This window comes from Rhagoletis pomonella, unplaced genomic scaffold, assembly GCF_013731165.1.
Source record: "Rhagoletis pomonella isolate Grant_MI unplaced genomic scaffold, Rhpom_1.0 Rhpom_scaffold_00010, whole genome shotgun sequence".
Taxonomy (NCBI): Eukaryota; Metazoa; Arthropoda; class Insecta; order Diptera; family Tephritidae; genus Rhagoletis; species Rhagoletis pomonella.
The window spans coordinates 38158804-38171737 of NW_023458564.1; the positions used below are offsets into that span (position 1 = coordinate 38158804).

Below are 12934 nucleotides of genomic sequence, written 5' to 3' on the forward strand. Positions count from 1 at the left end.
GCTTGAGTAGTTTATAATTTAACTAACGGATTGTCTTGAAGTATTTACTAAATTGTTTTTTTTTTTTTTAGTTGCTATTGTAGTGTTTTAATTAAGGCTACAGCGCGCTAATGTTAATCAATTAATAGTTATTGCTTCTATTTATTAATTTTTTTTTCAAAAGAATACAAATTTTGAATTGCAAAGGAATTAAATGTATGTACAAAGCCAGTTCTAAATTTATTTTTTTTTTTTCAAATTTACTAAATATCTACTAACTACAAATTTTACTGCAAAAAATATGCCAACTAATTGTGGAAAGTATCATCTAACTGCGCAATTCAAAAAGCTGAAAGGACTCGGTTCGTCGAAGGCTGCGCGGCGAATGAGCCCTTTCCAAACGGCTCGTAGTGCAGCGTAAATTGTAAAAGAATTATATAGTTAATGTACTTATACTATATGGATTGTATAAAATGCTACAAACAAAACAACTACTATGGGTGTGAATTGCAAACGCTAATGTGAGTGGGAGAAATTGTATGAAAAATATAGTGGAAGAGAAAAAGAAAGAATGTGAAATAGTAAATGAGTGTAACTAACCAGCTGGTTAGTTGAAGTGAAATAGAAACGCATAAAGCAGAATTATCAAAGAGAGTGTGTGTGAGAGAGAGAGAGAGAGGGTAAAGGAAAGTACAAAGGATAATAGATAGGAAGTAAGAGAGTTGGAAGAAGAAAAGAAAAACAAAGATATTGAAATTTAAATTAGAAAGAATTAATAAAGCAAAAATCAGCTGAAAAATTAAGGATGTAAGAGTAAGAGAAGTAGAAATATTTAGTGTTGAAATAAAGAGAGAAAATATAATGTAGTATAAAAATATGAATTTATGAATTTTTTTTTTAATTTTTCTCTGTTACTACGTGTGCAAGAATGTATGATTTGGTGCAATTGAATTGATTGAAATTGAAACTGTTGCTACTTACTGGTATCAAAATTTGACGAATAGTATTGTTGATTGGTCGTTTTTTGGTCTTTAATTTGCAGAATAAGGCGGCGATTCTCCTTATCGTAGTTTTGAGTGAGGGCGCATTGCACTAATATGCAAGCGATGGCCTGCGGGTAGAGAAAGAAATTAGTTGAAATATGTGATTTGATTTAAATACATACGAAAATAAAGTTAGGTTAGACTAGATGTTGATAATATACATATACATAAGTTTATGATAACTTATTTATAAGTATATATGTATGGGGGATTCTGGAACATAAAAGGCTATAGTTATTATTTCGGCTGCTAAAAGAACCAACACGTGAAATATTTATAGAGATGTGGCGTATTTGCCAGTAGTGACGATTACAATTTCAGGGATACTCGCCTGATGCCATTGAATAAAATATGACCTACAACCACTGACTTATAGGTGGATAAGGCCGTTGTTATGGCCTTCTTGGCAGGCACCCCTACATTGCGCCGTCAGGTTAGATTTCGGTACAGAATGACGCCCAGTAATCTGACTTCCTCTGAGGGAGGCTGCCTGGCATTTATTTAACGAGGCAGCTGGAGCTGGTCTACTTTCGATTTCTCTGAGTTCCGTTCCTCTGGACCAGGTCTCTACCTCCTAAAAGGCGTTTTGTACTAGACCGCAGAAAACTCTACCGTCAGCGAGAGATCATCAGCGTAGGAACCTGTCTAGCTCCAGTAAACATGCTAACTGCTAAGCAATTTATTCATATCAATTTTCTGTCGAATCTGCATATCCAGTAGTGAGATCCGCGAAAACCCCCCCAAATCTAGATCTTCACATGCTACTTACATACATAACTCATGAAATTTCACAACATTGTGTAAGAGTAATTTTACCCGAGAGTAGTGTTAAAAAAAAATTATGCAACAAATACCGTTAACAAATCGTTCAAAATGCAATTAATATTAGAAAAAATGGTTTCACACTTTTTCCCAAACTAAATTACCAATATAAAGACGAGCCATGACTGAAGCCACCACACAGCCATGATGTTGGCTGACAGCTGCGTTGAATAGTTAGCTGATTCGTGTTGTTAAATAACTAATGGGTGTGTTGAACTTTTTGTAACCACTTTGAATGGATCTGTTTGAAAACAAAAAAAAAAAACGAAAAATTCAAACACGTCAAATATGCGCAAAAGAAAAACGCCCACAATTGTAAAAGAAATATTACATGCAGACACACACAGACAGACGAAGGCAAAACCGCCAGTTTCTTACGAAAATGGAGCGCACATAAGCGGATGTGCGAAGCAAATAACAAATAAATATTTTTCTAAATGCTTTTATTGCAACACAAGGTAGCCCACTACTCGAACAAGATGTCAACTTGTCACTTGAAACGCGTCCGATTCAACTGTGCGCCTCAACGGTAAATGCAGGTTTTTTATATGTATTTACTAAGAGAAGATTTTGTTGGCAAAAAAAATTTAAGAAATACTTAGTATTTCTTGGCTGATTTAAAAAACAAATATGACGTAAGGATGAACGTGAATTCGAGCAGTTATTAAGTAAGTGTAGGTGTGTGTGTACGAAACATGCATACATGTGTACATAAAAATTTATTGTGTACATATACACATATATACAATTCTTAAGCGGACTAAGGAAAGTCAGTTCAAATTGAGAAGAACTATGAAATTTGAAAAGCAAAATTAAGCAGGTTTGGAAATGTTCAGCTTATTTGGTATTTCTGTGCTTGTTAGGGCTACCAAGGACCTGAAAAGAAAAAAACTTATATAAATGTTTACTTGAGTAAATACTAAGGTATTTGGGAGTACTAAAATATTTCCCATATTTCTACAAACCAAAAAGGTACAAGAATAGAAAAAATTGTCGATATTTTTTTCTTCCTTCCTTGTTTTAGGGGTTGATAATATAATGAAATGCTTCCAGATTTTTGGCACGTTTCAAAACGTTTCAAGATTTTCTTGAATTCTTTGTGATATGTTTCGGGATCCTTCGTATTGTTTCTTTTGGAATTATTTTCAGAAACTTGTGAAATTTTTTTGGAAGTTTTCGGGATTTTCATGTTTTTTTTTTTTGGGATCCTCAGGATCTTTCGAAATATTAAAAAAAAAAGTCGAATCGTTGTCTGATTTGTCGTGACTCGTGTTTTGCTATTCAGAATTTTTTAAGAACTTTGGCATTTTACTAGAATATTTCTTTACTTCATCAGAACTTTTCGGTATTTTTTGGGAACCTTGAGGGTTTTGTCGAAACCTTTCAAGATTTTCTTGTGTTTCTTTTAGACTTTCTTCGGTATTTTTCGTGTTTTACTTTGCAATTTTTTTAGAAAGTTTTAAAAATTTTAGAAAATTTTCTGACCTTATTTTGATTTGTAAATTTTTTCCAAGACTTTTCCTCACTTTTTCCGAACTTTTTGAGATTCTTTGTGTTATAAATTTCGGCATATTTTGGTATTTTTCGGACATTTTCGGAGTTTCTCCGTGTTATATTTTTCGGCATTTTTCGAAACCTTTCAAGATTTTTTCGTGTTTTACTTTCAGAACTTTCTGAGGACCTTGACAATTTTTTCGAGACTTTTCTTGAACATTTAAGGGCTTTTCGGAATTATTTATGTTCTATTTTTGGAACTTTCAAGGCTTATGTGGATTACTTTTGCATCCAGTATTTCTTTTTTTTTTACTTGGCACTACAACCAACCATAGATTTGTGCCGATACCGATTTGGTGACCGATTTAGTGAAGCCAAAATTACTAAATAAGTGAAAGCGTTAATAAGTTAAGGTTACTATTCCACTCAATATTTAGTACTGCGCAAATAATTTAAAAAAAAAAGTATTTAAAATACTCACAGCCGCCTAAAATACATAAAAAACATAGCAGGTACTTAATTATTTACTACAACATAAATACCAAAGTAATTTTATACTTATGACTTAATACTTAGTAAATACAATTTTTCCCATCACGGATTTGTTCGTTTTAGTATACAATATTTTGTAGATCATCCGAGAATTAAGCAATATTTGATTTCTTGCTCTACCAAACTTGTTTTATATTTATGAAGAGTGAGCTGATGTTAAATGTATGTATGTGCGTTTACTTATTCGTATGTCTGTGTTAGCGTATAAACTTACAAATATTTTTGCAAATATATTCACACTTACTCACATAAACGCCAAAGCTAAGCCCCTGGTGAAGAGCAAGATTTTTGCAAACAAGTTCAAATTGGATTTTCAGTTGAAATGCTACTGTTGCTAATTGCTGAAATTTTAAGCAAACTAGACGTTGGCTGTTAACAAAAAAATAGCATTTCAAGCGAGCAGTATGCAGTTTAAGTAATGCAATTGCAAGCATTTTCATTTAATTCATTCTTTTTTTTTGTTTCTTAGTTCCTCGAAATTTACGCTTTTAAAGCCTACCAAAAACATTTTACCCATCCAAATATGCCTTTACACACATATTCAGATGTGCATGCACACATGTATATACAAATGTATGTAGGTACATTAAGGTGCCTCAACAAAAAATTTTGCAGGTTTTCCAACCTAATTAAAAAATTTAGTGTACTTCGAGACTTGTAACAAAAAATTTCAGCAAAAATATTTGGATTTCGGTGAGCTGGCCGATTCGAAAATATCTCCAAAAATCTCCTTATATTTAACATTTAAACATTTTTCTGCATACCTTTTAACCTTAAACTCTTCTATCATGCGAATGTTCGACTTTATCAATCCAGCTCACATAAATCTTAGTATTTTTCCAAAATATATTGCCTTCTATATAATAACTTTTATGATTTCGGTGGAAAAACAATCAATATTAATTTTTTTTTTATGAAGGGTAATGCACTCTAATGTTCATACACACGTTTGTATGCTTGTATTTACAGACTGCTTTTGGAATGGCAGCAATTAAAATCGAGTTATTGCGTTTAATGTTTATGCAAATTTTTGGTGATTGCAATGTTGGAATTTTTCATTTTCCTCTTCAATATCTTTGCATCTCGAGTACCTAACATCTCTAAATTTTGATTTTTTTTTAATTTTTCTTTGTTTGTGTGCGTAGTTTGTGCATAAATAGCATCTTCGCATTGCATCAGTGTCTTTGCTTTTTGCGTAACTGCTGCTTAATGTCTGGTAAATCGGTTAATATTTCCAAATTAAGCTCTTAAAACGAATGACGTACTAATTGGGCAATGAATCTATGTCTATGTTTGTTAAGTTAAGTTTATTTTGCAACTGAGAACTGCTTGAATATTCTATATAGGAAACTGAGGCAGCGTGACAAATGATTTTTACACTGTAGCTGGTTCTTACAAGTTACGAAAATTTTTAATCTGGTAACATTGTTCTTAATGGTGACGAAGAATAACTCTGGAAAATGGGTTGACGGCAAAGCTCACGTGCCTTCGATTCACCAAAATGAGTTTAAAAGCGCAATGAGGCTGTTTAGAAACAATAGGGCCTCCAAAGGCGACGGTATAGCTTCTAAGCTCTAACGTGCAGGCGGCGATTCGATCTGCTGAATACAAATTCCTCGTCCTGCCCTTTGCTTTATATGTTTCATGAATCACGATATCAAATAAAGATAAAAAGGCTTTGAATGCTTTCGAGAGAGTAATAAGAGCAAATTCTCTGACCTTTCTACATTGTGCACATTTGTGTTTACATTTCCAAAGCATTTCCAGTAAGCATTTGCATTTTTCTCTACTATGAGTTGACCTTATTGATGAAATATTTTTGCGTTGTCGCTAAAAAAAAGTACTCTCGAGTACATGCATATGTAGGTATGCACATAGTATGTATGTATGTATGTAGAGTTTTGCTCTGGTTAGCAAAATTTTTGTGTGAAAACTAAAATTTTAAAAATAAAGAATTTAATTAATTTTTGAATCAATAAAACATCATTGAAATCAATAAAAACAAATTTCCCACAAAGCAATTCTAACAAAGGGTAAAGAATTTTATAGTATTTCTATTATTTTCAAACATTTAATATTAATATTTCTGGTTATAGGGTTATGGCCATTTTCCCTTTATTTGCTATTTACTTTTCAACAATAAATGTACTGAATAGTGACACTGGTCAATGGGGGTTTGGTACCAAGAAGAATTGCTAGTAATCGAGAGGTCCTAGAAAGCTTTAGAGAGACACTGTGAAATTGCCTCACCGGTTACAAAATCTAAAATACTTAGTTGAAGATTGCAAATGCGCATTAAGCTCGACGGCCGAAACAATAGACATCTCTCTCATCTTGGTTCCCGGCCGGAGCATATGCTGATGAATCCGAAATAGAGACAGTAAACTTTCCACTCAGACTGATTAAAAAGGAAGTTGCTTTTGCAATTAGCACGTGTATCTGATACACATTGGAAGAACCTTTAAATCTGCAAAACTGCGATGAGTATATTTTTTACCTGGGTAACAGTCATACCTCAGTCATACCTACGCCTATTAGCTAGCTGGTGTGAATACCTAAATAAATTTAGTGGCAATATTATTTTTTTTATTTAAAATTCCTACAAAAACTGCAACGCAATTGCGCTTCAAATTAAAAATGCTTTTAAACCAAATATGTACTAGCTATTACAGTACAGCGTAGAATTCACACCTACGTATAAATGCTTATATGCTTATTTAAGGCATTGGTTTGCCACATAGGTTGTGAAAGCAACAGCGTGTAGTAAAATATCCTTTTATTACTAAATATTGACTGTACATGCCCAACAAAATATAATTTGCCAAATGGAACATACATGTGTACATATGAACATTAGACTGCATCACAAAAAAAAAATTGCAGGTTTTCCACGGGGAAAAATATTTCGGAAAAATATTAAGATTTACGTGAGCTGGGCCGATTTGAAAATACCTACAAAAATTGAGTTTTTTATGGATAAAAATAGTTTCTTAAAGAACTTTTTGAAAAACAACCCTCTCATATAACAAAACAGATTAAGCTAAAAAAATCTGCATAAAAATATTTAAAAATCTTTTCAACGGAATCGTAATAATAAGATTTTTGATGCGGTTTTTTAACTTTTCTCAAAGATTGATTTACTAAAACTATTCTGATTTAGACTTATGGGATCTCTGTGGAAAAAAAGTCATTCGTGTCCCAATCTTAATTAAATTTGGAATGAAGCTCGTTCATCCTACCTTTCTCTTTCACCCTTTGAAGGAGTTCATTAGCAAAGAAATAAAAAGGGTGAGAAAATACCTTTCCAATGATACCTCAAAACTCTAAATCGGAATAGTTTAGGTTCAGTTATTCAAGTTTTTCTTTCAAAAAAGATAAAAAACAGCATCAGAAATCTCTTTATAATGATTCCGTTAAATATTTAATTTTTTTTTATGTAAATTTTTTAAGCTTAAACCGTTTTGTCATTCGAAGAGATTTTTTTTTTCAAAAAAGTCTCTAAGAAACTATTTTTATTCATAAAAAGCTCTATTTTTGGAGGTATTTTCAAATTGCTCCGGCTCACGTAAATCTTAATATTTTTCGGAAATATTTTGGTGGACGTCTTAAAATATAATAGATTTTAAAATTCCAATGGAAAGACAGTACTGATTTTTTTTTTTTTATGGGGAGTGATGCAGTCTAATGTACATATGTATGTTTGTACATTTTTCAAGTTCGCTAACGGCAAACAAAAACTGTCAGTGTGTGGCAGTTTAATAAATATTATGTATACGCCCGGTACAACATCGTTAAGGCCTTCGTATTTAATTAAATATATAAAAAAGAATGCCGCTCTTGCACTGCATATTTTATGTAAAGTATTTTCAAGGCATCCTATAAAATTAATGAATATTTTTTTTTTTTTTATTTACAATGCAAATCATTTAGCGTAGAATAAAATTTACTTTCAATCAGTTCGCAATAATTAAATTTAACAGCTGTAATTTGTGCACTGTGAAAGAAAAACAATGAAGCAGCTATGATGTGCAACCACAAATTTATCGATTATGCAAGTCATTGTGCACGTAGTGCTTATTCCAAGCATTTGCGTATAGCGTATATATGTCAGAGCAGGCATTAATATGCACACACTTATATCAGTATAATTAATTTTTAAAGCGAAAGCAGGACTATTAAAATGTTTAGTGCGAAATGTTTGGTTTTTGAAACTTCTGCTCAAAGTGAGCTTTATTCTTGAAAACTTAGCTCAGGTAGATAGCTATAATGTCTTTGTATCTATCTCTAAAAAAAAGTAGTCTGACAGTCACAAAGCAGGTATTCGGAAGTTTCCTCGTTCGCAAGGCAGAGCCGGTATTCCGACACCATTGAGCTTTTATGAACATATCCTTTGAGAAATATTTGGGGAGTTCACAAGGTATTTTATACTAATCGGCCAAAGCTATATTTAAAGGATTCGGCAGCTACCAAAAACTCCCGAATTTTGAAATTTCACACCGTTAAAAAATAGTTGGTTGTGCTTTCAAGTCCTCTAAACATTTATTTAGCCTTTGAAAACTTTACGACAAAACGACACTTGTGACACCATGTGAACGCCCTAACTATCTTTAATTTAAATCAATTTTTTAAGTAAAAAGAACTAAAATAAATAAAATATTTAATCACACTAAAAAAGTAGGATTTAAAAATAAATATTTTTAAATAGCGATGCCACATGTTAATTGAGCAAAAACACTCAAATATGGCTACAGAATTTTTTTATATTTTTACATTTTTTTCAATCCCACGAATTCATTGATATTTTTTATTTTTAAATTGTAAAAAATGGGGACTTAAAAAAAGTTTCTTTAAAGAGCTCATTCATGAAATATTTTTAAATGATGATGCCACATATTTAAAGGCCACAATTAATTAAATAATTGACCTGAGCGGATAGGACTCAAATATGGCGATTGAAAATCTCACAAATTCTTTGACCTTTTTCAACATGGTTGCCGGCTAACAAAATTTTTAAATATCTAATAATAACAAAAAATGGGAGGATTAATAAAGAGCTTAATTATGCAATATTTTTAAATGGTGATGCCAGCTATTGCAAAATTAAAATCACATAAACATGTTAACTAAGTAAAGGGGAACGGGTTGCCAACTAACTAAACGTTTAAATTAATAACTTAAGTTTCTAATTTAAGTAAAACTAAAAACCCGAGTTTTAAAACAAGGTTTTTATACACGTCTCTTTTAAGGAATATTCTAAAATAGAGTTGCCAACTAACACTCGAAATTAAATCAATATGTTACTTGTGTGAACTGGCACTCAAATATGGCTATCGACAGAATCGTTTTTAAAATTTGTCGATTTCATTGATAATTACGAGCATGGTTGCCAGCTTATTGAATTTTTTAAATTAATTAAATATCTTGTTTAACAAAAAAATAAGTAAAAAACGGGGAATTTGAAAGAACTGTTTTTATCACAGCTTATTTATGAAAAACTTTTAAATGGTGATGCCACCTGTTTAAAACTTTGAATCAAATAATCATTTTATTTAAGTAAAAAAAGTTTAAGTATTGCAGTTGGACAACAAGTTTTTATAATCACAAATTTGTTCCCATCTTTAAACAGCGTTGCCATTTTTCTAAAAAAAAAAATTAAGTTGACTAAAACTAAACTAATTTTTTTTATTTTCAATATGCAATCAGTGGATATACTTTGCCAGTTGCACAACTTTTCATATATTATTCTTAGCGACTAGAAATGTACGATGTTTTAACCGAATATTTTAGCAGTAGAAAACATATGATTGAATTACAATTTTTATTTCACGACAAAATTCAAATTCATAAGGAAACAAGTTGACGTTTTGCGCAAATTTTATTTATTTGAATGTTAATAAAATAAAGGCAATAACAACTAATACTAGTTTAATACTTGTTTATGTTATTTATGGGTTTCAATCACGTCAATAATTTTGTTGAAATATCAGTGTATAGCAAATTTTTATTCGAGTATTCAATAGTTTCCAATAACAAAGGGTATAATTTAAGCTAATTATATGCATTTTCAATAATAATAGCACCAGTTTTGGAACAAGCGGACAAGTCGTATAAATTTCAAATTTCACATAAAATAATTGGACAAAGGAAACATGCATGTACACACATTCATAAAAATTTCTTGATGCTAAAGAGCCATAAATACATTCATATATTAGCAAGCATGAACTAAACTAAATTAGAAAACTATTCTTATATAACTTAAGAAATGTTCAAATAGGCTGCTGTGTGAACAAGTTTTTAGCATTGTATCGTATTTGTAGAAGTATGCAAATAAAAATATGCACATAAATAAAAAACACGCTGCGATGATGAGCAAAGCATGCTGGCTGAGGCATCATTTTAAACTAACCCAAAGTTGGCTCGACCAGAACAGGCCACAAAAATGAAGCAAACAAGCCAACAAATAAAAAATGAAAATTAGCAATAGACTTCAATAAGATTCACGCGCATGGTAAAAAATTAACAAAAAATAAAAATAAAATTGTTTGAAAGCGAAACACTTGTTTTTCGTGTATTTCCAATAATCAAAAGTAATCAAACGCCGCTAACGAGTAAGCGACTTTTTGATGAGTTCTTGCTTGGCGCGCATATACATACATACATACATACGTATGCACGTATTTATAAATAAGCAAGTTTTTTAAGCAAAAGTTAAGCATATCAAGTTTTTATATTTATTATTTTCGGTGCGCTTGTCCAGTACTGCTATTAAAAAGTAAAATTTATTCAATTTTTGCTTGCAGAACTCTGCGTTAGTTGAATTTACTTTTTTTGGCTATTTTGATTATCAATAGTTTTTATTAAATTTATTTTCATTTTGTACATTAAAATGGAAGTAGTAGCCGGCAATCGAACGACCTTCAATTTATGTTAAAATAAGAAAAAAATGTATTGATTAATGTTCCAGCAGCAAAGCGAGTTATGGCGCACGCATTGAGTCAGTCGGTGATGGCTTGAAACAAGTTGCTATTCGTATCTTGAATTTACTATCATTTTATACAAGAATTTTTCGATGTTTTTTTTTGCAGCCATTTTTGTGAAATTCTTTAGCATATAATTGGTTGTATTGTAATATTTCCAATTTGCCACAATCCCATGCTGCCAACTACCAGCTTAGTTGCTAGCTTTGACTTTGACCGCCACAACAAAATGTTTAATTATTTAATTGCGAATAGGTTTTGACGCCAAGCTAGCTAAATAAATAATCAATAAACTTCCTGTGTGTGCGCCTGGCATACGCCCAAATGGCATACCAATACCTCGCTTCCATGCTCACAAATGTACAAACGATACATCGAATTATCAACATCGATGTTAAAATACAACGCCTAGGTAAGTGGAGCGCCTGGTTTGTGTGGCAATGATGGAGGCCTCGCGCACGTGCCCCACAGAACCGCTTGGTGTCCTCGCATGCATACCGCCTCTAGCTACACTTATAGAGAAAGAGGCTTGCTGGAGCGCGCTAGGGCTGCCGGGCCTGGACAGCTTGAAAATTGGCCACTTAAGGGAATATTTGGGTATCCTAAAATCCTTCGTAAGTGAGCCCGGAGTTGAACTTACAGACTACCGTAGTTGACCTTCATAAAGCCCTACAAGCTAATAACACTGAGAAGGGATACCCGGCATTTATTAACGTAGATTTCAGAAAAGCATTCCGATGAGTATATACCCAACCATATTCCAGTCATAAGTTTTCATGATTGAAGACTGTATCCACGAATGTCTTCGCAGAAGGACAAATGGGGCAACAATAAACATTCTGTCGGATAGCCAGGAAGCCAGTAGACAGTGCAAAATTGTCTAGGAACAGCTTTACCTTGTCGTGGGTTCCGTGTCATGAAGGTTTCGATGGCAATCAAAGGGGTGGACACTCTAGCAAAGTGTGTGTGGTGCCCGATGATGCCTGATCGGCTCTCAGTTCTTCTGTGGTTCATCCAGAGGGTGCACGACAGAGTTGCTAAGGAGACATGGGGCAAAGGCAATCCATAACTCCCTCTCGCGAAATCTCTGAACGACTGCTAAATCTAAGCAGGGAGGACTAAACAACTGACACCGAGTACCTTACAGTCCACTACAGGCTGAAGTACCATCTACACATAATATGACTATCTGAGTGGGCGAACTGCAGGTTCTGTGGGCTGGAGGAGGAAACCTCGGAACATATATTTATTATGTGATTGTCTGCGTATAACTCGACCTAGGCTTACATATATACCTTGGAGAACGAGTATCATCTTCATACAGAATCTGAAACATGGCACGCTCCAAGGTGCTTAATTTCATTAACTGCCTAAAGTTGGAGTAACTACTTAAGGGTAAGTATAATAGATATAGATATTAATCGCAGCGCTATATGCCCTAATACCCCATCATTATTAAAATACATTGGCAGGAAAAAATCGACATATCCATGGTTTCCGATGTTTCCGATGTCGGCAATTGGTTAATTTCAAAGGCCCGGTTCCGTTTCTAAGAGCCCGAATAAGCAATATTTTTTATCGCTATGATTTTATATTTGTCGTAGATGGGCCGCGTGAAGGTAAGTAATGTCATTACCGCTTTTAGCAGCACACTGCTTTATTATAGCTATAGATACCTCTTACTAAATATAAGTAAATGTAGCTCGGGCATTGGAGAAGCTTTTTGCAACTTTCAGTTATTTTAATTCAATTTTCTAATGCAAAAATTTCATATGAAAATTTACAGTAAAGTTCAATCAACTCCATCACTTTTTTTTTTTTATCATCGTTCAAGAGCAGCAGCATCGAAGGTTTGATATGAATATTGACAGGAGGTCATTTCTGTTTGTACAAACTCGTATGTTTTTATACATCTTCACACGCACACATGATTGATATCAAATAATTACAAATACTTCACATGTTGTTTTTTTTATTTATGGCATTACTTGCCCTGTTTTTCGATAAACAAAAAACCGCTAATTAACTGACAAATATTGCCTGTTTTTACGCTCAGACTCTGTT

The 12934-nt window shown here is 32.8% G+C and overlaps 1 long non-coding RNA gene across 1 annotated transcript in view; it reads right to left on the reverse strand.

Annotated features, from left to right (window-relative positions):
- Positions 1-55: 55 nt before the first annotated feature.
- The window catches only part of LOC118746338, a 65079-nt gene continuing 52200 nt past the window's right edge, over positions 56-12934 (reverse strand). Inside the window, exon 3 of the long non-coding RNA XR_004993822.1 lies at positions 56-1090. This is a non-coding gene — a long non-coding RNA (uncharacterized LOC118746338). The remainder of the gene's footprint in view (positions 1091-12934) is intronic.